Below are 26,031 nucleotides of genomic sequence, written 5' to 3' on the forward strand. Positions count from 1 at the left end.
CCTGGAAAAAAGGATGCGTAGATGACCCGTGAAAATGCAGTTAGCATGATGGAAGGTGAGAATGTGTAATCCTTATTATACAGTGAATTGTTAGCACTATATAGTGGGTAAGATACCATTTCAAAGAGCTGGAGTGTTCTCAATTGTTTAGCTGCACATGTGATTTTTTTTTTTCTGTTAAGGTAACAAGACAGATTTAGCAGTGGGATAGCCATGTACTTTTTAATTGCTATATGTTCATGCTCTGTTTGCTTTTTTTGTTTCAATAGACTACAGTAGCATGGGAAAAGACATTTTGAGGTTTTTCTTTATATTATAGAATGCATTTTTTGTAAATAAAAGTGGTACATCTTAAAGCAGTACTGCAGTGAAGGATTACTGCAGTATGTTCAAATATTTTCTTTATCACGTCTGCTGTTTGACTCCAGATAGTCGATCTATATTATAATTCAATATTTAATTATTTTTGCATGCCTTACTATATAGCAAAATATGTAATAAGTATTTTTAATATGGTGTAGGACAAATTATATTTGTAATCAGATTCTGGTTGTGGAATCTGGTTGTGAATTTCAGTTCTTGCCTAAAAAGTTGTTATGTTATATTTTTGATAGTTATTGGTTAATAGTAGCAGTTGATAGATTGGTAATAATGAAACTAAATAAATTCCGAACTATGTGGGATGAATCACAGAATGGGTAAGGTTGAAGGAGTTAATAGTGAGTCACCTGGTCCAACCTCCCTGCTCAAGCGGGGTCATCCTAGAGCACTTCAACAGATTCTCTTCACTACAGTTTTCTAGTAATTATAAGCATGAAAAACAATTTGGTTTAGATGTTTTAACAGAAATGTGTTACCTGAATATTATCACCACAAGCAATTGTATTGATTGTTTCTGCAAAAGTTTTAAGATTAATCAAGATTTTGAATAGAATTTGTGTCAGCAGGATAACTGGAATCCTTATAAGGGTGTGTCTGCTTTTAATAAGAAGAAGCTGTTTATCTAATGAAAATGGAAAACATCCAGAAAGCCTGGACTTTGAGAGGATAAGGCAAAAAAGGCTACTAGGATCATTTAATCAAGTGTTTTACCTAATAGAGCACACAAGACCCTTAAATTCTTTTATCTCACTCATCTTTTGGTGGAAAAGAAATCCCATTTTAATGTAGAGATTATTGCTGAAATACATGCCACTAAAATTTTCTTTGGTAAGTGCCTTTCTTCTTAAATAAATAAAAATGCTGCTGCTTTTCAGTCTTCCTTTTGGCTCCTCTTAGAGCCATTAGACCCTTTTTCACTCACCTGCTAGCCTGTTTTTTAGCATGTCTTCATTTGCAAATTATACCAAATCTCTCTTGGACTTCGATGCATCAATTAGATTGAGCATTAATCTTCTTTTGTAGCATTTTACTGTTTTCCCCAGTCTTTTTCGTGTGTATACTTGGTCAGAAATTATGCTGTGTTTTCTTCCTTCACAGAAGTAGTAGAAATAATTTTTCATGGTATAAGTTACTGGCTTTGTTGTAGTTGCTCAAGAATACTTTATCAATGTCAGGCATATAATCATCTGATACATATTTTCTCATTATAAATAATGATGTAACACTGCAGTTTCCCCTTCCCCTGCACCTTGAGATTTTTTCCTCGTATTTTATTCAAAGCCAGTGTTCGCCATTGTTCACAATTCCCTTTAAATATGTTCTAAAAAGCACTTGAAAGCAAATTGCTTTGTTCCTTTTTTTGTTCTGCTCCTTATTTTTAGTGGATTTTCTTTCTGTTTTAGAGTAACTCAGGAAGACAGAAAAATGTCACCTTCAGATGTCATATCTGGCTTTCTCAGAGAATAGAAAGAGCTATTGAATCTTTTTTTTTCCCCTCTAAATTTTAGGGACTTTTCCTTTCTTTAGGCTTTAATCCCTAACATAAAAAAAAAATTAGAATTGTAGGGGTGTTTCTGTATATGCTCAAAGATGAATGTCTTTATAACTTTACCTGTGTTTGTTGTAATAAATAAATAGATGGTTATTTAACGATCAGTTTTCTATGTAAAAATGTTTTTACATCATTGAAATAATATCTGAGGCCAAGTTAAGATTTTTTTTCCTGTTTTGTACCATTTTTTAATCAGGCCTTTGGCAGCAAATTACAAATAACCAGCTTCACCCTTTATTCTGTACAGCTGTTTACTCTGTGTTTTCCTGAAGCTTGAATATAACATTAAAGCTACTGGTTAAATCAAAGTATCAAAGACAAATATCCTATGTTTAAGACATCTTTTTAAATAGAATTTTTATTAGAAAGTAGTGTGGGTTTTTTTGTATGTTAAAAGTTGAAAATAGTCCTGTCTGTGAATGAACAGAAAACTGATTTGGTGAATTCATGTAGTTTCTTCTTCTGGAGAATGCCATGATAAAATGGTCTTTGTTCCAAGCTACCTTTACTAACAGTGAGACCAGGTGTAGAGACTACCTTTGTTATCAAGGAGGTGTAAAAGGTTTGAACTAATGCTACAGGATGGCTATCCAGACAGCTTGTTACTCTCAGGCATATTAGGCTATTAAAGCACCTGACATGAGGGAACTCTATTAACAGCAGTGGGACCAGCAGTTCAAAATACACAATTTCATGGAGTTGGGGTCTAGCATATAAATTTTCATTTTACAATTTGCTGCTTTCCCTATGGAAAGGGATAGTTTTCCTCATCCCAGAGCTCAGACAATTAATGGCACTGCCTCTTCACTCTCCAATAAATCAGGGGGATTTCTTTGAGGCATCAAAGAGAAAGGGGTCATAAAACTGAGCAGAGGAGAATTATATAGAATGCTGCTGTGCTGCATTATTCTTGTCTGCCCATTTCTAGCTAAGGGACATAACAAAAGAAAGACATTGCTGCAAGAGTAGGGGAGAAGCCAGTCTGACTTCAGTGGATTTTGTGCCTTGACACAGAAATGTGGCTTAACTGTCTGCAAAAAGAACTCAGTTTTCAAAGTTGTATAAACCATGTTACTGCAGTGTAGAATGAAAACTTTAAAATGCTGCCCAGCCTATCAGCTCACATGTGGAGACAGTTTGAGTGTTCTTGCACATGCTCTGAGAGTTTGAGTTGACCATACTGGACCACATGGTGGTGTGTGGAGTAAGCATGACTTACTGAGTCTTCTGCAAAATCTAGTCTGCACCCAGCTATTTCTCCATAGTGCTTGGAACCCTTCAGAAAGTGAAGCCTTTACTGGAACATACTGAGACAAAGTGGGATTTATATACTTAACTGGGGGAAGGAAGGTGGGGAGGCAATGAACAAAACCAACCAAAAAATTAATTCCTTATTAGAAAATGGAAAGAAAGACACAATAAACATAACAATGCAATTCTCATTACCTTTTTCATTAGTTCTCATTTTGGCTTATTGTGTACTTGAATATCTGTGATCCTCTCAGTGAAAGGGTTAATGCACATTGTTTCACAGCTCCCCAAGTTGGAGAACAGCAAAGCATACCATAGTCACAGTTGGATAATTTCACGATAAAATCACTTTTTAATGAGAGGTATATCAGCAGTACAGACCTTTTGAAGTTCTTATTAAGTTTGGCCATACTGAGCTCATTGATGGAAAAGCATTATTTGCTGAACAAGCTTTATGCTTAAGACTGGAAGTCACTCTTACATCATTTCTTGGTTAATTGGCTGCACCTGTCAGTTGTTAACAGCTCTAATCCAGTGGTCTCTAAACCACGTGTGGAAAGGTCAGCAGGAGCAGGAGTGAGTCTGGTGCACTGCAAAACACTGTTAGAGGTAATGGTGGTTTGGCAACCTGTAGTGCTTGTTAAATTCAAATTGTCACTTTTCAGCTCATGACATGAGCTTCTCAAAATGAGAATGTTGCAGATAACTAGAAGATAAAGTCCATAGTTCTTTTCCTTCAAGGCAATGCTTAGTTAAGAACGTGGGGTTTCTTAAGGATGTATTAGTTTGTGAGTTTTTCTTTTTTAATGAAAAATATTTTTACAACTTTGTTCTTAAAGCTGGAATTTGTTGTGGGTTTTAAAATATGACTATAAAATTAATATGAAGCCAATGAAAATGTATCCAGCTATCTACATGTACACAAATGTATTCATTGGTATTTAGATGTCCTTTCCATATCAAAGAGTTTGGGTCCTCAGCAGTGTCATATTCTTGTCACTGTGATGCCTTTTATCCTGTACTCATATCTGGGGAGATTGAATTTTCAGTATAGTTGTTATATATGAGTAATCATGTTGGTGCTATTTATAAATGTAAGCTATCTTTCAACTGTGTGTTTTTCAGCTAGTTAAATAGTTTGAGTCCTGCAATACATCTGAAAAATTGTCACTTTCAACATGTGTTGATATTGTACCTGAATTTTAAAAGTACACCTGAGTATCTTGGACAGTAGAATTTGAGATAACTTGTACTTTGCTTTTGGGTTTTTTATACATTGTATAGTAAACAAGTTGCTAAGCTTGTTTAAATAGTTGAATAAGTTTACTTAACTTGTATTGCATTGAATCTCTTGTAACATTCTTTATTAAATAGGAATGTTCTTGCTAAAAGTTACGATATCGTAGAATGGCTTGGGTTGGAATAGACTTCTGTGATGGTTCAGACCCGTTTCCCTGCCAAATGCCCAAACTCACAGTGACAACCTCTTCCACCTCCCTTCTTCCCTTATGGCAAAGGAAAAAAAAATATAAAAATTGAAGAACCCAAAATCAAGCTAGTTATATAAAAATATGTATTTTATGTATGTTGCAGTTATATACAATTAAAATACTGTGTACACAGTGAAGGGAATCCAAACACCCCCCAAATGGAAAGGGGAAAAAGGGACAAAAAGGGACACAGAACAGGTGTACACAATCAAACCCAAGAACCAGCAAAATAACTAGCAAAACAAATCTCACCACGTCCCTCAGAAAAGCAAGATCACCAGACACGGCCAGCACTCTCCAAACCCCCACACAGACCAGCGGTTGCTGCAGGCCTCAGGCTCTAGATAAGCGTGACCAAAGCAGGGACTCACTGCTCCTGAACCTCGCCAGAAGAGAAGAGAGCGAAAGCCTCTCCTCACTTCTTGTTTATACCCTGGTCTATGTAAAAATTGTTTGGAATGCTGGGAACATAGCCACTTCCTTGGTTACAAACTGGTCACCAAGGAAGGCATAGATTAAAACTACCGCAACTTCTAAAGTCCATCCAGTCTAACACCCCTGTGATGGATTGGGATATCTTCCACTAGATCATTTGCTCAGAGCCCTGTCCAAGATGACCTTCAGTGAACCCTGGGGATGGGACATCCACCACTTCTTCTGGGCAACATGTTTCAGTGTTTCACAACCCCCACTGTAAAAAATATCTTCCTTATATCTGGTCTGAATCTACTTTTAGTTTAAAACCATTACCCCATCACAACAGGTCCTGCTGAAAAGACTGTCCCTGTCTATTTTGTAGGCCCCCATTTAGCATTGAAAGACTGCAGTAAGGTCACCCCAGAGCCTTCTCCTCTCTAGGGTGAACGACCCCACCTCTCTCAGTCTTTCCTTATTGGAGAGGTGTTTCAAGCCTCGGACCATCTTTATGGATCTCTTCTGGACCCATTCCTGTGGATCCATTTTATCCAACAGATTCACAGTGTTTCCTGTACTGAGGACTCCAGAGCTGGATGCAGCATTCCAGGTGGGGTCTCACCAAAGCAGAGGAGCAGAATCCTCCCTCAGCCTGCTGGCCACACTGTTTGATGCAGCCCAGGATACAATTGGCCTTCTGGGCTGCCCGTGCACCTTGCTGGGTCGTATCCAGCTTTTCATACACCCCAAGTCCTTCTTGCCAGGGCTGTTCTCAATCTCTTCCTTCCTTGCTTGTATTAATACTGGGGCTTGCCCTGACCTAGGTGCAAGAGATGGACCCACTTCTTTACTTATCCAGATCCATCTGGATGGCATCCTTTCCCTCAGGCATGTCAACTGCATCACTCAGCTTGGTGTCAGCTGTGAACTTGTTGAAGGTACACTTGATCTCACAGTATATTTCATTGATGAAATTATTAAACAGTAGTGGTCCCAATATAGACTGCTGAGGGAACCACATGTCACCAGTCTCCACCTGGACATTAAACCATTGACCACAACTTTCTGTCCATCCAATTAATTCCTCATACACTGTGCAGTCCACTTATCAAATCCCTGAATCTCCAGTTTACAGAGAATGATGATATGAGGCACTGTGTCAAAGGCCTTGCCCATGGTGAAGCTGTGCTGGCTGCCTTAAAACACCATGTGCCTTAGCGTAGCATCTGAGAGGATGTGTTCCATGGTCTTATCAGGCTCAGAAGTGAGGCTGATGGGTTTGTAATCATCAGGCTTCTCCTTTCTACCCTTTTTTAAGAAGTTTCCCTTATTATTATTATTATTACTCTTCGTGTCTTTTGCCATGTTAAGCTTCAGCCATGCCTTGACCTTTCTGACTCCATCCTTATACAACTGGGCTGCATCCCTGTATTTTTCCAGGATACCAGTCCTTCTTCTTATTCTAAGAGCCTGTGCTCTTACTCATTGTGCTTAAGTTTGACCAGCAGGGCTCAACTCACCCATGCCAGTCTCTTACATTTCTTTCCTGATTTCTTAAACCTGCATTTGAGAGCTCATGCACTCAATAGAAAGTGTCTTTAAAGATCTGCCAGGTCTGCTCTGCTCCCTGTCCTTGAGGGCAATTTCCCAGGGGGCCCAACTGAATAACGCCCTGAACAGCTGGGATTTTGCTTTCCTAAACTTCAGGGTCTGATTTTCCTCAGGACTGCAAACTACAGCAGTGCATGATCGCTGCAGCTCAGGCTGCCTCCATTCTGGATGTTGCGTTGATGACAATCAAATCAAGTATCACGTCTCCTCTTATAACGGCAGTTTAATATAGATTGCCTAGATAGTAGATCATTATGTTTAAATAATGTATTTAAGTTGAATAGAATACTCTTCAAATATTGTGCCTTGGCCACCTGTCTTAAAAATTTCATACAGTGCAGTTAAGCCAGTAAATAAAGAGTCCTGCCTGGATGAACAGGTGAATATGTAACTTTTTAGAGGATAGAACATGATTTGTTCTTTCTGTAGGCCCTTTATAAAATCCAGTTTTTTTCCTTGAGCTTTTCAGTGGGTTTTGTTCAAATTTGTAAGCTTTACGGGACAAGATTAGCTGCCATGTCCTGTCACTGGAATTCATATTGAAACTATAACTTGATCTGACCAAAGTAGCTGCTGTTTTCCTTTAGCATATGTGGAGGGTCCAGATGAAGATTCTTTCAGTAAAAATGTCATCTCTCTATCTTTCCTCTGCATTTGAAATTAATTTGTCTCCAAAAACAGGAGAAGAGGATGAGTGAGAACAAGGAGTGAGGGATGTCAATAGTAAAAGGTAAGGAATGAAAAGTCTTAAAAATGTGAGAGACAAAACCAAAGAGATTGAAGACATGAAAAGGATGTGAGGACCAGGTGATATTCTTCTTCCAGATCAGTGAGGAACACGTGAAAATGTGTGGTGGGTAGGGGCTTGAGAGGGAATGGAAAAGGAAATGCAAATGACTGGCAGGATAAAGTGAGAATGGGTAGGTAGTGGAGAATATGATTGCAGATTGTTCTCATTCTCTTTCTCGCATATATGGTTCTGAATGAGTCACATGGCCACTTGGGGCACAACAGTCATGTTTCTTCGGAGGAGGGTGCAAGTTGGTAGGGTTTTCATGGTTGAATTCACATTTGAATAACATTTGAATATTAATTGTGAGATTGTAACATCTATTTTGGAAGTTGTTGGTTGTGTATGGAATGGAGAATATTTCTGAATGCATATGGGTTAAATACTAATCTAGTACAGTATTAATGTTTCATTATCTCCAAAATAATTCATCAAGAAATAACATAACAACATGACATAACATAACATAACAAGAAATGGCATTGTGGTAGTATTCTCTTTTCAAGTATATGCATACCGTAATTCGCTGTAGATGGAATAGATGATAGTGAGTGGAACATTTACGCCACTTTTGCTGTGGTAGAAGATATGGTCCATGCTGATTTTATGGATAAATGTTTCTTCAGTAAGATAGCACTCTAAAACAAGTTGCACTGTTTCAGCAACTAGAGCACAAAATGGAAAAAACCCCAACTTTTATTGTGAATTGAAGTCAGCAGTTTCATCATCACCTCCAGGAAAAGAGGATGGACTTAATACGTCCACCTTATTCTGACCTACAATTTTTTATTTTTATTTTTTAAAATTTTATTTTTAATACATATTATCTGTGAAAAGCTCAAACTGACGGTTTTTTCATTACTTACATATGGATATTAATTGCAATATACTTTGGAGTATTCTGATATAATATTCTATATTTATAACAGTATGGGTGTCAAATTGTTTCATAGATGCTTTAGGTGCTCATTTTTTTCCTACAATTCAAGACTGAGTATTTTACTGTTCATTCACGGTAGCCTGAGACAAATAGATACCAAACTATTTCTTAGGTATGTTCAGCTTGCTAGCTGTTTTAATTACAAAATAAGGTATCTGAAACTATCCATTTTGTTAAAATGCCTGAAGAAAAACAGATCATGTCAGTCATCTAAAATGTGTATTTTCTATCACGGTTATATGTTTGAAGTTAAAGTTACCTTTCATCAACAAAGTGTGTTTTTCTTGTCTGCAAAACTAAGTGTTTAAATGAAAAATACATCTTTATTTAATTAAAATAGCTGTAATTTTTATGTCATGGTATCTCTTCTATTTCATAGTAAATATAATATCTTTATATATCTTTATGATAATTATTTTATGATAATTATTTTAGAGGAAAAAGTAATTGAATTATATTTGACGGTAATCTTTTTAAAAACAAGTGCATGATCCAGTGAAAACAATCCTTTTAATTAAAGCTGTTGGGTTTTTTTAATACTGCTTCTGCTCAGAAAAAAGAATTGTAGTTGGTGGAATGTTATCAGAATTTTAAAGCATTCTTAAGACACTTGTCTTATACCCTTCATGTATAACTGAATTCAAACCTCTTTGAAAAAAAGACTTATGCCTACTAAGAAAACAGTATTCATGTTGTTTTTTGTATTAATCAAAATCCAGTGATACTTTTAAAGGATTATTATTATTATTGTTATTATTAATATAACAACTGTTTATAATTTGATTTTTGTTTGGCAAATCTGTAACAGAAATTATCCAAATAAAATGACTGTCCTTAATCAGACACAATTTTTTAGTCACATAATATATATTCGTCTCCAGGTCAGTTTTATGGGCTGTCCCTCAAATCCTGTCTGTAATTTGTATGATCAGGAGTTTCTCCTGTGAAATTTCCAGTGACCAGACAAAAGTAAATGGTTTAACTTGTTCAAAGGCATAAAAGTGTTTTTATTTTGCATCTGCAAAATTTTATCTGTGGTCTGTCCATTGCAGAATTATTATTATAAGGTTATAGCAAGGCTTCAGACTTGTTGCATTCATTTTCTGATGGGAAGTTTAAGGGATTAAGCAGCTATTTTCAAAACTGTGTCATCAGTAAGATTGTACAACGTTGGTGAGGGAAAAATACATTCATGGATGTCTGTTTTCATTCAAGCACTTCCTCCACAAATTCACTGCCCACTAACCTTTAGGCTCACTGTTGTTTTTTCCTTGACTACTGAAATGGTAGTTGCAGTCTGTTGGCAGAAGAGGATGGTTTTGAATGGTGGCTATTGTTCTATTAACATTAGAACCCTCTGGCTAGAGGCTCAGCAAGAACGCCTGCTAAGATAAAGTGACAATGTTGTCTCCTGTTCATGGGAATAACTTGCTGATAAACTATGACAGTACAAAATGCCCTAAGAGCTCAGAATGGGAAAAGCTGTATTAAATTTCATATATTGCTGAGAAGAATTCTTACTAGCCAGTTCAGGAGGTAGGAGTGCTAAGTGCATAGCACAATAAATCTTACTTTTTTGTACTGGTTTGATTTATAAAATAATTCTTGAAACAATTACAAATCAAAGTTCTGTTTCTGTCTCTTTATTTTTTTGATGCCAGAACCTAGATAACAAATCTGGCAAATACCATAAACCAGCTTAGTGATGGTGAGTATTTAAAGCATGACATAAAAATCTGAAACATAGAGTGGTGACTGGATTACTTATCAAAAATTAAAATTTATTTGACAATTGCAGGTAATCATCAGCAGTTTTGCTGGTTTGCAGTTTTGCAGACAGGATTAATTTACCAATCTTTCTTTTATTAGTCTCTTTTACATATACCTCCAGCTCCTGCTTGTGCATTTTTACCATTTACTGTGCACACTTCTTCCAGCCTTCATCAGAATACCACTGACTTATTTCACTTTCCTGTAAGAAAGTTAACTGAGCAAAAGCCATTAGAAGTATTATTTTGGAAAGGGAGTAAGGCTGCCATAACTAGTTATAATGATAGAGAAAGGAAGGGCAGATTAGGAGGGAACAGTGGTGTAATACCTTCTGTTTTCAGTGTCAGTGGACTGTTAAATCAGCTGGGCTGTTCATGAGAATTTCATCTATGCATACTGGTAAATCTCAAACAGTTTCTGTAGGATTTCACAGTGTTACTTTCCAACTGTTGAAAAAAAAAATTAAATAATGTGATTTATGTAGATTGGTACTATTGCAGCACTGTTGTAGTTATTTTGGTGCAGGACCCCCCAGCTTAAAATGATATGTATAGTTTTCTCTCCCTACTCTGTCTGCCAGTCTTGAACTAGTCCTGCAATAGTAAGGGGTAATAGTATTAAATTATTTTAAAACTTTTTTCTTTATTACCATTGGAATTTGAGGGACATACTTGTATGAATCTGAGGCCTTATATTCTCTTGCAGCATGTTCCCAGTAAGTTTTCTACTTCAATATGAATGAAAAAGTACAACAGTGAAGATTGTATGGTCAATGTTTTACCACTTCTTCCACTAGTACCATTTTTTCAATTGTGAGGAGGATAGCCTGATGCAGAACAACAAGTTTCTTTCTTTGGAACTTTCTGTAATTGATGAATCTGACATGCTAAATTCAAATACATCATCAAATGCTTCCTCTCCTTGGAATGTGTTTTCAGAGACTTACATGCTGTTGTTTCTGCTTACATTGTTAAGTTCAGGTGTTGAGGTGGATTCAAAATTAATGGAAAGTGGAATTTTTTTAAGTTGATTTCCCCTCTCTCCCTGAAAGTTTTTTAACAGAAAGCTAGAGAAATTACTGATTACTTTGAAGTTGTGGTTTCTTTCTGTGGTATGCCTACTACTGTAGTAATCTGCCACTGTGTTATCTTGTTTTTCACATCTGAATACTTAATTTCTCTCCCAGTTTTTTGTCTGATCTACTTTGATCTCATGTTGAACATTGTCACAAATTAGGTTGTTTTTCTTTTTTCTGTGTCCAGTCCAGTTGGTGATAAGTTATAGTATCCATTGTTTAGATTGATTTAAGATTTTAAATGTATGCTACCACAAATTCTAAATATTTTCACTTGTTTGATTTTAAAGGTTTTTGTTTTGTTTTGTTTGTTTTTAATAGCAGGATGTTTTAAAACCGGATTTATTTAATCTTGATTTCTTGCAAAATATGTGCACCCAATGCCCTTTTTCTAACTACATAAAATGGGGAATAAATTTAATAATGTCAAATGAACCATATTATGCCCTCCAACTCAGTCTCCACAAGAAGAGTCTAGAGTTACATAAAGTTTTTGCCAACCCATCAACAAAACTGCGTTTTTGTCATGGCTGTCATAAGAGTGATGGATTCCATGATTTTCATGTTTTAAAGAAAATATCTATGATTTTTGACATTGTGGTTTTTTGCATTTATGTGGGAGGATGTGATGGTAAACAGTTTGAACCATTAACCATTTGCACTGAGAACTTTCAGGGCTGCCAAATTAAGCTTTGAGCTCCATGGGAAGGAAGTGGAGAACAGGAGCTCAGCAGCAGTTCTGCAGTGACACACAGGATTAGGCATGTGAACTCTCAGTGAGAACTTCTAGTTCTTACAGAGGTAGTTACACATCCACTTCCTTGGGAGGGTAGGGGCTTTTTACACTGTTATTTACAAAGGTCAATAACTATATAGTTAGAGCAAACTCCACTCTGCTTTTTGAAGGGTTTCTGCCTTTTTGGTGGAGTAGAGTACTTGAGTTTCTTAGTGTAAAAAAAACATGGCTTATGACAATTTGTACTGCATTGCTGTAGTTTTTAACTGCATCTCATGCTCTTAGCTTTTAGAGGGCTCAACATGTGGTTGTTGATTATAAACAATTGAATCAATTTCAATAAATGCTACTTTGTGTTTTACTTTGAAAATATGATAAATTAGAATAGCATGATCACTCAGTTCATGGGTTTTGTGGTTTCTGAGTTTGGCTGAGGTGAAGGTTTGCAAATAACTTCAGGGACATAAATTAAAACTGCATTGGATTAAATAATAATTTAGAAATTCAATCTATTTTTAGCTTAAATGTGTTTGTTTCACTTGTCTATATACATGTGCCAGCGCCTCACCATTTGATACCTAACAGATTTTTAGATGATAGATTGGCTTTCAAAAGCACATAAAAAATAATATGCAGTTAAGCTTTGTACTGCAAAGTAGACAGATTGGTCTTGTATGAAGAGAAGTATTTGACATTTATGTGTGAAATGCTCATGTTAAACACTGCTTTTGATAACCTGTAGCACTTTATAATCTGTCTCAAATGATTTGACTGAAAAGAGATGCAAAGCCAGTTATGCTTAGTCAAGAAGTATTGCATGTTTTCTCTTAAAGGGGCCCATTTTGGTTTTTTGTCTGTCTAGGTAAACTGACTTTTGCACCTCTGTTTCACAGCAGACTACAGGGAGCGTAGGCCAAGCAAGCTCCTACTTAATAGACCCAATGTCATTGAGGCATCAGGTCCTTTCAGAGATATCCAGCACTCTTCTTTGACTCAGAGTACAGACAGGAATGTATCAAATAGGTCAGATTTTTACAGAAGAGGATAGAAGGTGTTTTATCTGTTTATTAAAAAGATTGTATCAGGCTTTTAAAAAATATTACTGTGCATTTATGAAATGTATGGGTCAGGAGTGAGATGTAACCATCTGATTTAAGAAAATGGAATTTTCCTGTGGTCATAATTATAAAGACAAGTATTTTTCACATATCCTTCATAGATTATGCAGAGCCTGTAAGAGACTGGGAAGAGAGTATTTCCTTATTGGTCTTCGTGTTTCTGACATTAACTCAAGTAGCTGTGGTGTTTATTAAATTTGCCATAATATTTGAGCTTAATTCTTCTAAAACTTTGGAAATATTCGAAAGCTTTGGAAGGTACAGCATATCCAAAGGATTTTCACTGTATTTTCTTTTGAGCTTTTTGTATATAAATGCTCAAAATTATAATGTTAGAGCAGACCATGCTGTCTCCATATGGAAGTGAGTAAATACTGCTTGATTCTGTCACCTTCATGCTAATGATTGTCCCAAGAGAATAGTATAGGACGGAAACTTTGGTCAGATATCTATTATTTGCACTATAGGTCTTTGAATGCTTGTTGAGGAAGTATGTTTATTTTGGCTAAGGATATGGAAAATGTGAATATTTCCTTTTTCCCATCATGTAAACTAGTAATGGAAAAAAGTAGCATGGATGTTTGGACCTATTAGATCATTTGGTCTGACCTTCATTATTCCATGTTTTGTCCCACTTACACTTTTTGTAAACCTAGTAATCCATGTGTTTTGAAGGCAGAATTCGTGTTCAGAAGTGGCTATCATGATGTGAAGGCAAGGAAATGTGGAGAATGCACTGCATCGTTTGGCAGTTTGTTTTGGTTGAGTGGGTATACCTCCTGTGAAACATTTGTGCCCATTTTACTGCCAACAAATACATGTTTTTGTCTTTCTCTGCTAAGGTTTGTGGTTCTCAATTCTCAGTACTATGTCCTCTGATTTCAATTGTACACTTATTCTGTCTGTCTTCTCAATTTTTTTTCTTGGAAAGACAGAATAGGCAGTCTTGCACTCCTTGAAGTCCCTGATGGCTGGAAAAAGGAAAATACAACTCCATTTTTTAAAAGGGATAGCAGAAGACCAAGGGAACTATAGACCGGTCAATCTCACCTCTGTGCCGGGCAAGATCATGGAGCAGATTCTCCTGGAAATTATGCTAAGGCACCTTGATAGCAAAGAGGTGACTTGTAATGGCCAGCATGGCTTTACTAAGGGAAATCATGCCTGACAAAACTAGTGACCTGCTGTGATAGGGCTGCAGTGCTGGTGGATAGGGGAAGAGCAGTCCTCTAGCTGGGCTTATGCGAAGTGTTTGACACTGTCCCACACAACATCCTTGTCTCTAAATTGGAGAGACATGGATTTGATGAATAAACTGACCAGTGAATAAAGAACTAGCTGCATGGCCACACAAAGAGTTGTAGTCAGTGGATCATTGTCCGTGTGGAGACCAGTGACAAGTGATGTCCCTCAGAGGTCAGTACTGGGACCAATCCTGTTCAACATCTTTGTTGGTGACAGGGACAGTGGGATTGACAGCACTGCCAACATGTTCACTGATGACACCGAGCTGTGTGGTGCAGTTGACACACCGGAGGGAAGAGATGCCACCCAGAGGGACCTTGACAGGCTTGAGAGGGGAGCCAGTGGAAACTTCATAAAGTTCAACAAAGCAAAGTGCAGGGTCCTACACTTGAGTGTAGGCAATGCTAGGCACAACTGCAGGTTGGGGGGAGAAGTGTAGAGAAGGGCTTGGGGGTGATGGTGTAAGAAAAACTTAACGTGAGCTGACAGTGTGAGCTCACAGCCCAGAAAGCCAATGAAATCCTGGGCTGCATCAAAAAGTGTGTGGCCAGCAAGTCCAGAGAGGTGATTTTCCTCCTCTACTCTACTCAATTCTGTGCTAACTATGAAGTTGCAATTGTTGTATAAAACTTGTTTTCCTTAAACATCTTTAATAATTGAAAATTTACCACTATTTACAAACTACCTTTTCTTTCCTTCTGATTTTTTCTCATATATAGTGCTTTGTTGTCACCCAGCTAATTGACCCGTAAAACTGCTGGATAATCCCAAATGACTTTGTGAAGATTGGCATAATCTCAATCTTCTGATTTTCATATGATAAATCCAAAAGATGAGAGAGTCACTCAACTAAGCTTTCTGGAATTTAAATAGAGGTTGACAATTAAAATGTATTTATTGTTCCATTAGATGAATTATAACTCCTTCCTTTACAACTGAGGGCCTGAACAATTATGCACCATTTTTATGTAGCATGATTTTTGGTTTTACCAAAGAGAGAGAGGTATTTATTTATGTGTTCATATCCCTTACTGTTATGTGTAGCGTTTTTCAATTCAACTTGCTGCCTTCCCTTTGACAATAAACCGTTCTGGTGTTTCTAGCAGCATTATTGTTTTTCTGTGTTGCAGAATAGTGATTTGGGGCCAACTAAATTGATGTCTTTAAAGACTTTCAAATGCAGTCACAATTTCTTTGCATCTTAGTATTCTCAATTTTGTAATAAGTCAAAAATCCTTCTGTAATTTTTGTCAGTATTGGAAAACTAGCTCAAATGTCACACTGTTTTCCTATGCTTGTGAACCAGTTTGCTCTTATTTTCTGTCTTATTTTGGTTTGTAATTGGTTGTCTCTAGGCAGTTGATCAGAGTTCAGTTACTGGCTAACCTTCATCTCTCATAGTGAAGTCTAAAATACTTTGTGTTGGATGCAATATCAGTGATTAAAAGGTCATATGATACTCCTTAGACTATTTTCTTTATAACTTCCAATACAATTTCTTATTTTTCTCTCAGTGTCTTATTAACAGATAATTTTATTGTCCTTTTTTGTTTGGGTTTTTGCTTCAGTTTTGGTTTTGTTTTATAAACAACATTTATAAATATTCTGGTTTCAGGATGTTTGTTTTTATTAGTTATCAGACTGGTCTGTGCACCTGAAGATTTCTTCAGGTCCGGAAGTATTTTAAAGTAATTTCATCTTCTTAACCTTCTTTTGCTATGTATTATCTTTCTTAACTAGAATTCTAGTCACTGATTTCCACCTAGAGTTTTCAACACTCCAACCATATGTGTTGACTCTGTAGGTTCCAGTAATGTCAATGATGTCAGTTAGCCAGTTATAACAATTAGTGTCATCTTAACTTAATACTGAAATGTGGCATCATTCCTACTACAAGTAAGAGCATTGCAGTAAATTTTTGTAATCTAAATGCAGAAGGGGTATATTAGGTCATCTAGTCTGCCATGACATCAGAGGGGGATTGTACTCTCATACTTTTCTAAAATTGTGTTGACGGCAAAATGCTCAGAGTAATGATATTGTACTTCCATTGTGTTTCTTAATAATTACACAAATATGTTTTCCAGCAGCAAAATACCTTTGTGTATATGTGTGTTCTCTATTGAGTTATTAAGTAACTGAATTTGAAGGTATTAGCAATTGTCTTTGTCAAACAGAACTGTTTCAGCAGTATAGTTGTGTATTTATGTTATTTTTGTGTCCCATTCTTCTTCTGGATGAGTGTGCCTTTTCCTAAAATCCAGTTTATGTGTATGCTTCTAAACAGGAATCTTTCGTGCAATTCTGATGGCTTTTTCAGGTTTTATGAACAGTGCTTCCAGAAGTGAGTTCACATGTCTTAGCCCATGGAATTTTCCACTTGAATGTCAACCTATACCAATTTCATTGTCTCACTCACTGTTGAGCCATTATTTTTCTTAGTGTACTGACTTTTTACATCAATATGTAATCGTATGCCTGAGAGAGGAAGAAGAGGGTCATGTACTATCAGAAATACCATTTTATTAAAAGTTGGGAGTTTATGGTGGTATGGGTCCTCTTAATATTTTCTTTAATCCCTCTATGTGTGTGTAGATAAAAGTTGTTTCATATATCCATCTTGGTAATGTTTTTTCCTCACTCTTTTCCATGAAATCAAATTATAATTCCTTCAGATTTTAATTCCTTCCTTTTAAATATTCGGTGAGCTTTAATTGAAGTACATAATGGCTCTATTTGCCTTTTTTTTCCCTTAATTTTAATAGTTATTTCTACATGCAGTGTATACAGTTGACCTTTTGGTGGAGACCTAGAATGGTCTGCAAACATTTCAGTAAATGCTGCTGACTCATTGAATTCAAAAGGTTAGGCTCCAGGTTGTGTGGTAAGAGGAGAGGCTCGTTAAGACTGTGAAACAGGAGACAGACAAAACACTGTCCAAGTCTTAGAACTTCTTACGAAATACATAAACATATAGCACAGAACGGAGGTGAGAGAAGGAGTTTGGAGGTATCTCAAGGAAATTAGGTTATAGGAAAAGGATACATTTTTATGAAAACTTACTCTGTGTGCTGGAAGTATTTTTTGTATGCCCCCCAAGCAGATGAAAGGGTGTTTTGTTTCTTGTCATGATTTGAGACTAAAGCATAACATCACTACTCCACTGGAGACTCCTGTGGGAGAGGTGTGGTCAGAAAAAGACTGCTAATGCTGTCTGAAGAGAGAGTCTGAGCTTTGAGACAGTGAACTTTCACTATTTTGTCACAAGAATTTGCACACATTTCTAGACCATTTTTTAATAAAAACTTAGCTTGCTATGTTTTAGGTTATTGACTTGAAGTTTTTTGTATATAATTTCCACTTATCTGTATTGAAAGCTAGCATGAAAAGCTGTGTGATACTGAGTTCATCTAACACTGTCATGAAAATGAATGTGGACAAGCCAGAAGTTTCCAATTACAAGAACAACATAATAGCAAATTATTTCTTGTGTTGTTTCTATACTTAAAAATATTAAATATGTAATACCAGTTTAATTCAGTGCAAGTTTTAGTTTCTGAATTCAAAACAGAGAAGACACCAAGCAGTCAAAATCACCTGCAAGTGGTGTCATACATCATGATTTTTTACTTGAACAAATATGTAATACCTATACCCACCCAAAACAAGACAAAACCCACCCAAACAAAGCTCTGAAAGATGAATAAAAATGGAATAATCTCAAAATACTTTATGGAATCTGTGCTCCATGCATCTAAAACTCAAGACTATTCAATTAGGAAGTACTGTTTAATGAATTTCTATTTTTCCCCTTTATTTACCTCTGACCATCACTTAATATGTAAACATTTGCAGGTGTTGGGTATATATGAGAGAACATGTATGCCATCTCCATTTATTCTCTTGGCTACTAGCCTGTCTGATCAAATATCAAGCTGTTCAGTAAAAGCCATTGCAGCTGTTTCACAGGCAAAATAATTACTTCATTTCTCAATATCAAAAATGGGTCTGCACCCCTACTGCAACTTATACTTTCTGTATGTTTTTACCCATCTGTAAAATGTGGTGGCTTCATTCTTAAAAATAATAAGTTTAATAATCTACTGTGCAAATTTTTTCAAAATCCCCTTTTCCCCCAAAAAAAAAAAATTTCCTCATATTAATTTTATGGGACTCCTAAAAACAAGCCTTGACTGCATAAAGCAGTTTGGTTTGCACTGGCCTGGAATGCAATATTGCCAATTATCCCAGAAGTAGCTTCATGCAGACTAACACCATGATCTGTATTCAGCTAGTGTTCCAACATTAACTTTGTTAAATATGATCTGGACACTGCACTGAATTTAGTCCCTGTAATATTCTTACTTTAGTGGAGTGCATTTGAACTACAGGATTGGTTTTTTCCATTTACGTAGTCAACTCTGTAGAAATAAGTCATTTTATTTGTATTCATATATAAAAGTATTTGGCAATGAAATGCTGAAGAGAAAAAAAATCTTACTTTTTGTATATGTATGCAAATAAATCCAATTTGGTGATAGATCATGCTTATTTTTAACAATAAAACTGCAGATTGCTATTCTTTGTTGTCACTGGATGATGTTGCTTTGGAAGATGGTCTCATAATAATGATTTTTAAAATAATGTTTAATTATTCCTGCTGATCTTGAAGCACTCAGCAAAGCTGATTTTTAAAAAGAAAAGAATTTATTTTCCACTACTTTTGATAGTCCTGAGGATTACTGACAGTGAGTATATTGATGACACCATATGTAACTTGATTTAGGCCATTTCAGACTGGTTTCTGGATTCTGTGTTAGCATGGAAAGGATACGGTCTTTGCTACCATATTCCTAAGTTGGAGGCAAACAGAAAAGTGGGGAATAGATGCAGCATACAAATGCTGAGCAGCCAATCATAAGATTGTCTTTAGAAAGTAATGTAATTCCACTCTTCTTTTTTACTGTTTTGATAAGTGGGAGTAGGGAAAGAAAGTGGGGAAAAATGAAAGAGGACAGAAGGTGATTATAGACTGAAATCTGCTTATGCATGGTATTGGTTGAAATTTTGTGGATATTATCGCTGAGGATGAGTAACACAGGAGGCTTTTGAGGATGAAGTGCTAGTTTCTGTCTCGATTTTATCATAGAATTTCAGTGCAGACAGAAGAGGCAGCAAAATAGAAAGCAAAATAATATATAGGGTAGGAGCTGACAACTATTTATGTACAAAGCTAGACACAGCTATTATGGGAACCCGGTGGGACATGGGTTAACTTATCCTTTTACACTGCAGTAAATATATGAAAGGTTGCCTGAAGTCTTTTGACTTCCTGTAGTAAACCAAAATTTTCACATTCCTTATGATCATAGAGTTTGACTGGAGTCAAATCACAGCAGTTGTAATATTGATCTCCTGTTGTACAAATGTAATCAGCAGTGGACATGTGGTGTTGTCATATTCAATTTATGAGTATTGAAAAACTGCCAGGGTAACATTTTGAGCTAGTAGTTTCTATTATCTATACCCAGGGCAGATTCTATATTTTTCTGTAATACCGTTTAGTACATCCTTAGGAAGAAAATAATCAAGAATTGACGTTATTTTCTAATTTCTTATGTTGTCCTTTCTAACACAAAGAAAGACAAGATTTTAATCATCACTTCAGATAAACTTCATTTTTTGTTTCTTTTTCTTCTCTCAAATCTAATATGTTTCTCTTATACCTCTGTAATTTCAAGGCATCAGTCCTCTCCAGAAGCAGTAAATTCCGTTACTTTGAAAATACAGTTATAATCTATTTTCTCTTTTAAGGAGGCATCTTGGCAACATAGGTTTAAAAATTATGTAGGTACTCATCTTTTCTTTCCTGGGTACTCCACAGTGTATTTCTGGAGAGCCATGAACCAAAACCTGCAGCAGGTTATCAATAATCTATTGAGCTTGAAGGTAACACCTTACCATATACTGTCAGAGGTGTGATGCAGTTAATACTCATGCCTCTTTCCAGATGCATTCATTTTCTAGTTTGTTGGGGTTTGGTAGATTGAATGCTGTGTTTTAGTGGTATTTATCTGATATTTCTTTCTGGTTAAGCATTCAGTACCTTCCTTTCCTTTCTAAAGAAGCTTACCACCAAAATTTTCAAGGCAATGTTCTCTGTTAGTATGAAATCCTTTGTCTAGGAAATGCTGAACATCATTAGATTTTCATAAGGAGAATGAGGAAGTAATTAGAAGACTGCTTCTTTTTCTAATTCTATACTTTATAAAATATAGGTAAGAAGTTATATATTCCTCTATAAAAAGCATTTATTAATTTTTCCCTAGCTACTGAAACAGTTTTACTACTTTCTCCAGAATGTTAAAGAAAATATGTTTGTCATAGGATTCTGACATATCTGCTTAGTGTCAAGGGTGGGTAGGAAGGGTATATGTGAAGCCTGGAAAATGAAAAGCATGGCTGTACTTAGTAGGAGTCACTACTGATGCTGCTGGTTTCACTTCTGCACATACCTTAAACTAGTTGAGGAAAAAACTGTTCTTAATGAATAAATCCTTCTTTTTAACCTTTAAAGTAGCTTTAGTAAAGGCATTGATAAAAATATAAGCAATGTGACTCTTCAGTATCTCATATACCAGTCAATAATGTTAAATGAACGCATTCTCTTTTTTATGTATATTTTATACCAGACCAAAAATTGTGCAATAATGTGTAATTTGAATGTTACTGCATTTTTTGTAACAAGTGCTTAATCTTTTGCAAGAATGATAACGCAAATATACAAAAGACAGTATTTGACAACAGTTGACATAAGGGTGAATTGTTAAAAGGAAAAAGGAGATGGTAGAACAGTCTGAAAAAAAAATAGCTGGTAGAAAGGCAGGAAAAAATGTTGCAAGAATGCCTACTGAAAACTTATGAGCCATGAGCCAAAACTGATGTCAAAAGCAGCCTCACTATGATGAATAACCAAGTACATATCAAGCACTTTTTTACCTAAAATAAATGCTAGAGTTAATATCAAGTCAGTTGATTGACTTGATACATAATTTTTTCAGGCTCTTAAGTATTAATGTCAAAAATCGTCTAGTTTATGTTTTTCTTACCTAGTAATACAATGAAATAGAAGAGTTTGGTGGATACTTGCAGGTGCACTGGTACAGAAAGCAAGCCATAAGACAAGACAGTGAGTGGTATTCTTGTGAGGAAAACATGATAGTTCTTTTTGTGCATCCAATCTAGATAAAGTTGTTTTAAGTACTTACAGAAGGACTGCATGAAAATAGCTGGCTAGCTACCGGCCTAGCGCAGGCTTCATTATTGGGAAAAAATAGATTTTTGAGGAAAGAAAGCCTGCAAAAGAAGGTGTGAACAATCTTTTAAAAAAAATCCTGAGAACAGGTGGAACATGAGATGTATTTATGTAGTTGTGAGACATAAATACAACAGCTTCCATGTAAGTGTGGAAATCAGTTTTTCTTTATTTGCGATGTACACTTTTTTAATAGAATGTACTTTAAAAATGCTTTGAACATGCAATTAGTAGTTCCATGTTTTTATGATTTAGGGAACACTTTGATCATGTTATGCCTACCAAAATCCAGTCAGCTGTTGCTGGGTTTTAAGTGCTTGTGATATATACGCAGTTTAAAAAAAAGTACTTACCAGGTTTGAACTTGGCATTTCCTATTAGTGCTTTCATTTATAGTAATCATTTTAGTGGATCACTTGAAAAAGATACTGTCTGGTTGAGCAAGATTCTGAAGTAGGGAAATTCCTTGAAAAGTAGTGAGTTACAAGAAAGTTGCTCCATGTATTACTTGCTTTGCTATTAAAATTTTGTTTAACAGAGATTGATTTTACTAACTGTGAAATGTTCGACAATATGTATGTCAGTAATAGAAATCATTGTTTATCTCTTCTTTCTATGTTTTGTTCTTGTAAGATTTGTTTTAAACAAAATGTGCTGTGGTTCATGACTTTGGTCATTTCTGAGAACAGATATGCAAGTGAGATTATTCTTTTATACAGGACACTTAAAAAAGTATGTATAATACTTTACTAGAGAAACAAATATGGGCCTGTAGTCTGTCATCATATTACTTCATCATCATCATCATCATGGCTAGGCTTCGTGAACAAAGATTTGAGAAGGGCTCTACCCACGCTTGCTACAAACATGGCTAAAAAGGCCAATGCGAGATAGACAAGTCCAGTTGCAGAAGGCACAGCAGAAAGACTCCCCAGGTGATATCAACAAGACGTGATTCTTTCTGCGTTGTCTTTTCTCCTCAGGAGTGATCCTGCGTGTGTTCTCAAAAGCAGCAGCAGCGTTATAGATGGTGTGTCTCCAGGCCTCCCGATTGGAGGCCAGGGTAGACCAATGGTGGTGATCAATATGGCCAAGGCTGAGGGATTGCTCCGGGGAGTCCTTGTGTCTCCTCTTCGGGGCTCCTCTCTTGCGGCAGCCAGTGGCAAGTTCCCCATAGAGCACGATCTTAGGGAGGCGGCAGTCCTGCATCCTGGAGACGTGCCCTGCCCAGCGCAGCTGTGTTCTCAGCAGCATGGCCTCAATGCTCCTGACTGCTGCCTGTTCAAGGACAGATGTGTTGGTCACATAATCCATCCAGTGGATATTTAGGTTTGTACGGAGGCAGCGCTGATGAAAACGTTCTGAGACGCAAGTGGTACCGGTAAATGACCCATGATTCAGACTGTTGCTCACCTAAATTATGTGAAATGTGAACATCAGCCTTCCCTTGGAAGTCAGAATTTCAAGGATGTGATGGCATTATTAGTAAATTCATTTGGCAGTATGTTTTGGAAGACATTTATATAGAATATTAATCAGCTACTCACAGACTACTAGACTTAAAGTTATGTAATAATCTTTTGGTATTGGTTTTGTCTTCCGGTGGCCACAACCCCCCAACACTGTAGAAAAGATCATGAAACTTCTCCTTTCATTCACTAGAAATATTAATCGATTTATAACCTTGTGAAAATAGCTGTCTAGCTTTTTCTTTATAGATAACTTTTTTTGGTTTTTTCTTCTAAAGTTACAGTACCTACTAAATCATAAGGAAACCTTAGAAGAAACCAGTTATCTGTTCTAATTTTTTTATGCCGTTTGAGTACTGAACTGTCTAAAAATCTGTTTCTTAAGTACCTGTGATACTTTTGTTATCTCTTGAATTCTATTCAGTTTATAAATACAAATGAGTATAATCTTAACCAAGTACCTTCTGGCTTGGCTTGCCAAAAATGCTGAGTTGAATTGACATGGTATGAGATTAATTACCTTGAGAAGCTGTACTTGACAATTTAATTTTAAGCTTATATGCTTTATTTTGTATTTGTGATTTCCTGAGTGTATATGTAGTTACAATTGGTAAGTAGACACAAAGTCACTTCTAAAGCTTTAGTGTCCACTCACATCTGAAGATGTAAAATAGCATATTTCTTATGGGAGTTTTCAAAGAAAGGAAGGGAGAATCAGAATATTTGAACTGAATATCAGAAATATTTTCCAAATTATGAAACATAATCAAATTATTGTTTCAGATATTTAAACTAAGAGTACCAAAAAGTGGTATGTGTCTTGTAGAAATGAGGAAGCAGCTAAACTTAAGTAACCTAGTAGATCTTTTGCATTTTCGTCCAGCAGTTTTTAAAATAATTTGCTACAAATTTTGAACTATCTTTTTCAGCTGTTCCAAAAATCAGTTTAACATTTGTCATGTCATTCTTTGCAATGGAATTTCAGCCAGGACTGTTATGATCAGAATATTAATTCCACGAAAGTTTTTAAAGAGAACTGTGAATATAGCCACAATATTGGCTTTAATTAGTTTTGTTTGTATTGTCTGTGGGTTTCATGTTACTACTTAATTCCTCTTATTGAGTATCTGCACTTTTCACTATTTTTCCCAGATTTTTTCTTGCAGTTTTCAAGACAGAGTTCATATTTTAATTTTTATAAATCTAAATGCATTTTTGTTTTCTTCCTGGAGATAACAATTATTTAGTGTCCACAGGTTTTATTAATGCGCTGTTTACTGTCTGATTCATAGTTTAGCCAAGTCAGTTCATCCATCTCCATTAGCTAGTGAAGAAGCGCAGAATAGTGAGCAATACCAACAAATTCAAAATGCGGATGATCACTGAAAATAAGATTTGTGGTACTGAAAGCATGACAGACTGTGTAAAAATTAGAAGAGCAAGGGCAAATATTTCTGAATAATCTGGCCACATGGAACATGCTTATCTCATATGTGTTGCATCAGTATAACTACAGCTCAGTCGTTGTGAAATGTAACACTTTTTACATGAATAGTCTTTAGACCATAAAAGTAGTTTCACTCTTGTTGAAGTGCAATGCATCTGTATTAGCAGACATACAATGATTTTAAAAAAAAAGTCTGCTAGCAGATGGTCTCCAACAAAGACCACTATTGTTTCAGTACAAGATGCTTCAAATGTTCTGGGCATTTAGCCCAGATGCAGCCATTTTTCCTGTAGTATGTGATCAGGCAATAACAAAAAAGTATTAAAATAGAGGTGTCAGTACATATAAAAATATTTTTATAACTCAATGTATCTAACAGGTCAGTGGCAATTATTAAACCAAGTTAAATTAACAAAACTGATAAGATCATTCTTTTTACATTTTCTTGTCCCTCCAAACAGTTATTTGGCATTCTACCTTCCAGGAAAAGTGCATTTGGAAAGTTAAGCTACCTGCTGGTACTGTTTAAATATCCACAAATAACATAACGCAAGCTACCTGGTGCCTGAAAATGAGTGTTAGGGCAATCAACAGAAACAGTAAAAATCTATTCAAACAGAAAATACACAAATCCCAAGGATTTTGAGCCTCCCTATGGATTTTCCACAAATTTTGCTGTGTTCAGCAGAATTGAAGCTTTTATTTTAAAGATGAACTGCAAAGCTGAAAAGAAAATTGAGTTAATAAAATATGTGCTGAATCTCCTGCTCTCCTTTTGCAGCCTCCTAACTGGGGCTGGCCGCCACATATATTTTAAGTTTTTCTTTTTATTAAAAAAACAAAAGGCAACAACAAACTCTGTGTTTCAATATCATCTTAATACTTATTGATTTCAAGAATAAACTTTCATCTCAATATTGTCTCTTAACTCTGAAGAATTTCTTTAATCCATTAATTTGTTCTCTTCAAGTGAAACGTCTGCCATCCATCAACTTACCCACTTTCTTTTTTGTGCATTCAACTTTTTAGGATATGAACTCTTGAACATACAGTGTTTTAAGGATAAATACTTGGTACAGCAAGCTTGAACGAGGAGTGACTATCAATTTTAGTTTGCAGCCATGGAAGTATTTTTAGATTTAAATTGTAATAATCAGATGAACTCTCACAACTCTTGTGAAAGTGTGATTTATGGTAACGTAAGTGACATGAGAGAGCTTAATACAAAACATTTCAACTGACATTGCTTATTTGAGAATATTTAGTAATAATCATTAGTAGTTCATTGAAAACAGGAGTAGGAATTTACTGACTAATCAACAAGTGAAAACCAGATACCAAAATGCTAATAATGAAAAAAAAAGAAATAACTAATACTCTGGTATAAATTTTGAAGTAAAAAATGCTAAATCTGTGTTAATTTTTAT

At 35.8% G+C, this 26,031-nt stretch overlaps 1 protein-coding gene across 1 annotated transcript in view; it reads left to right on the forward strand.

Moving 5' to 3' along the window:
• Positions 1–26,031, forward strand: part of CWC27 (CWC27 spliceosome associated cyclophilin) — a 98,842-nt gene that overhangs the window by 25,780 nt on the left and 47,031 nt on the right. The window lies entirely within an intron of this gene.

Source organism: Myiozetetes cayanensis, unplaced genomic scaffold (genome assembly GCF_022539395.1).
Source record: "Myiozetetes cayanensis isolate MyiCay16 unplaced genomic scaffold, myiCay2020 scf4, whole genome shotgun sequence".
Lineage (NCBI taxonomy): Eukaryota > Metazoa > Chordata > Aves > Passeriformes > Tyrannidae > Myiozetetes > Myiozetetes cayanensis.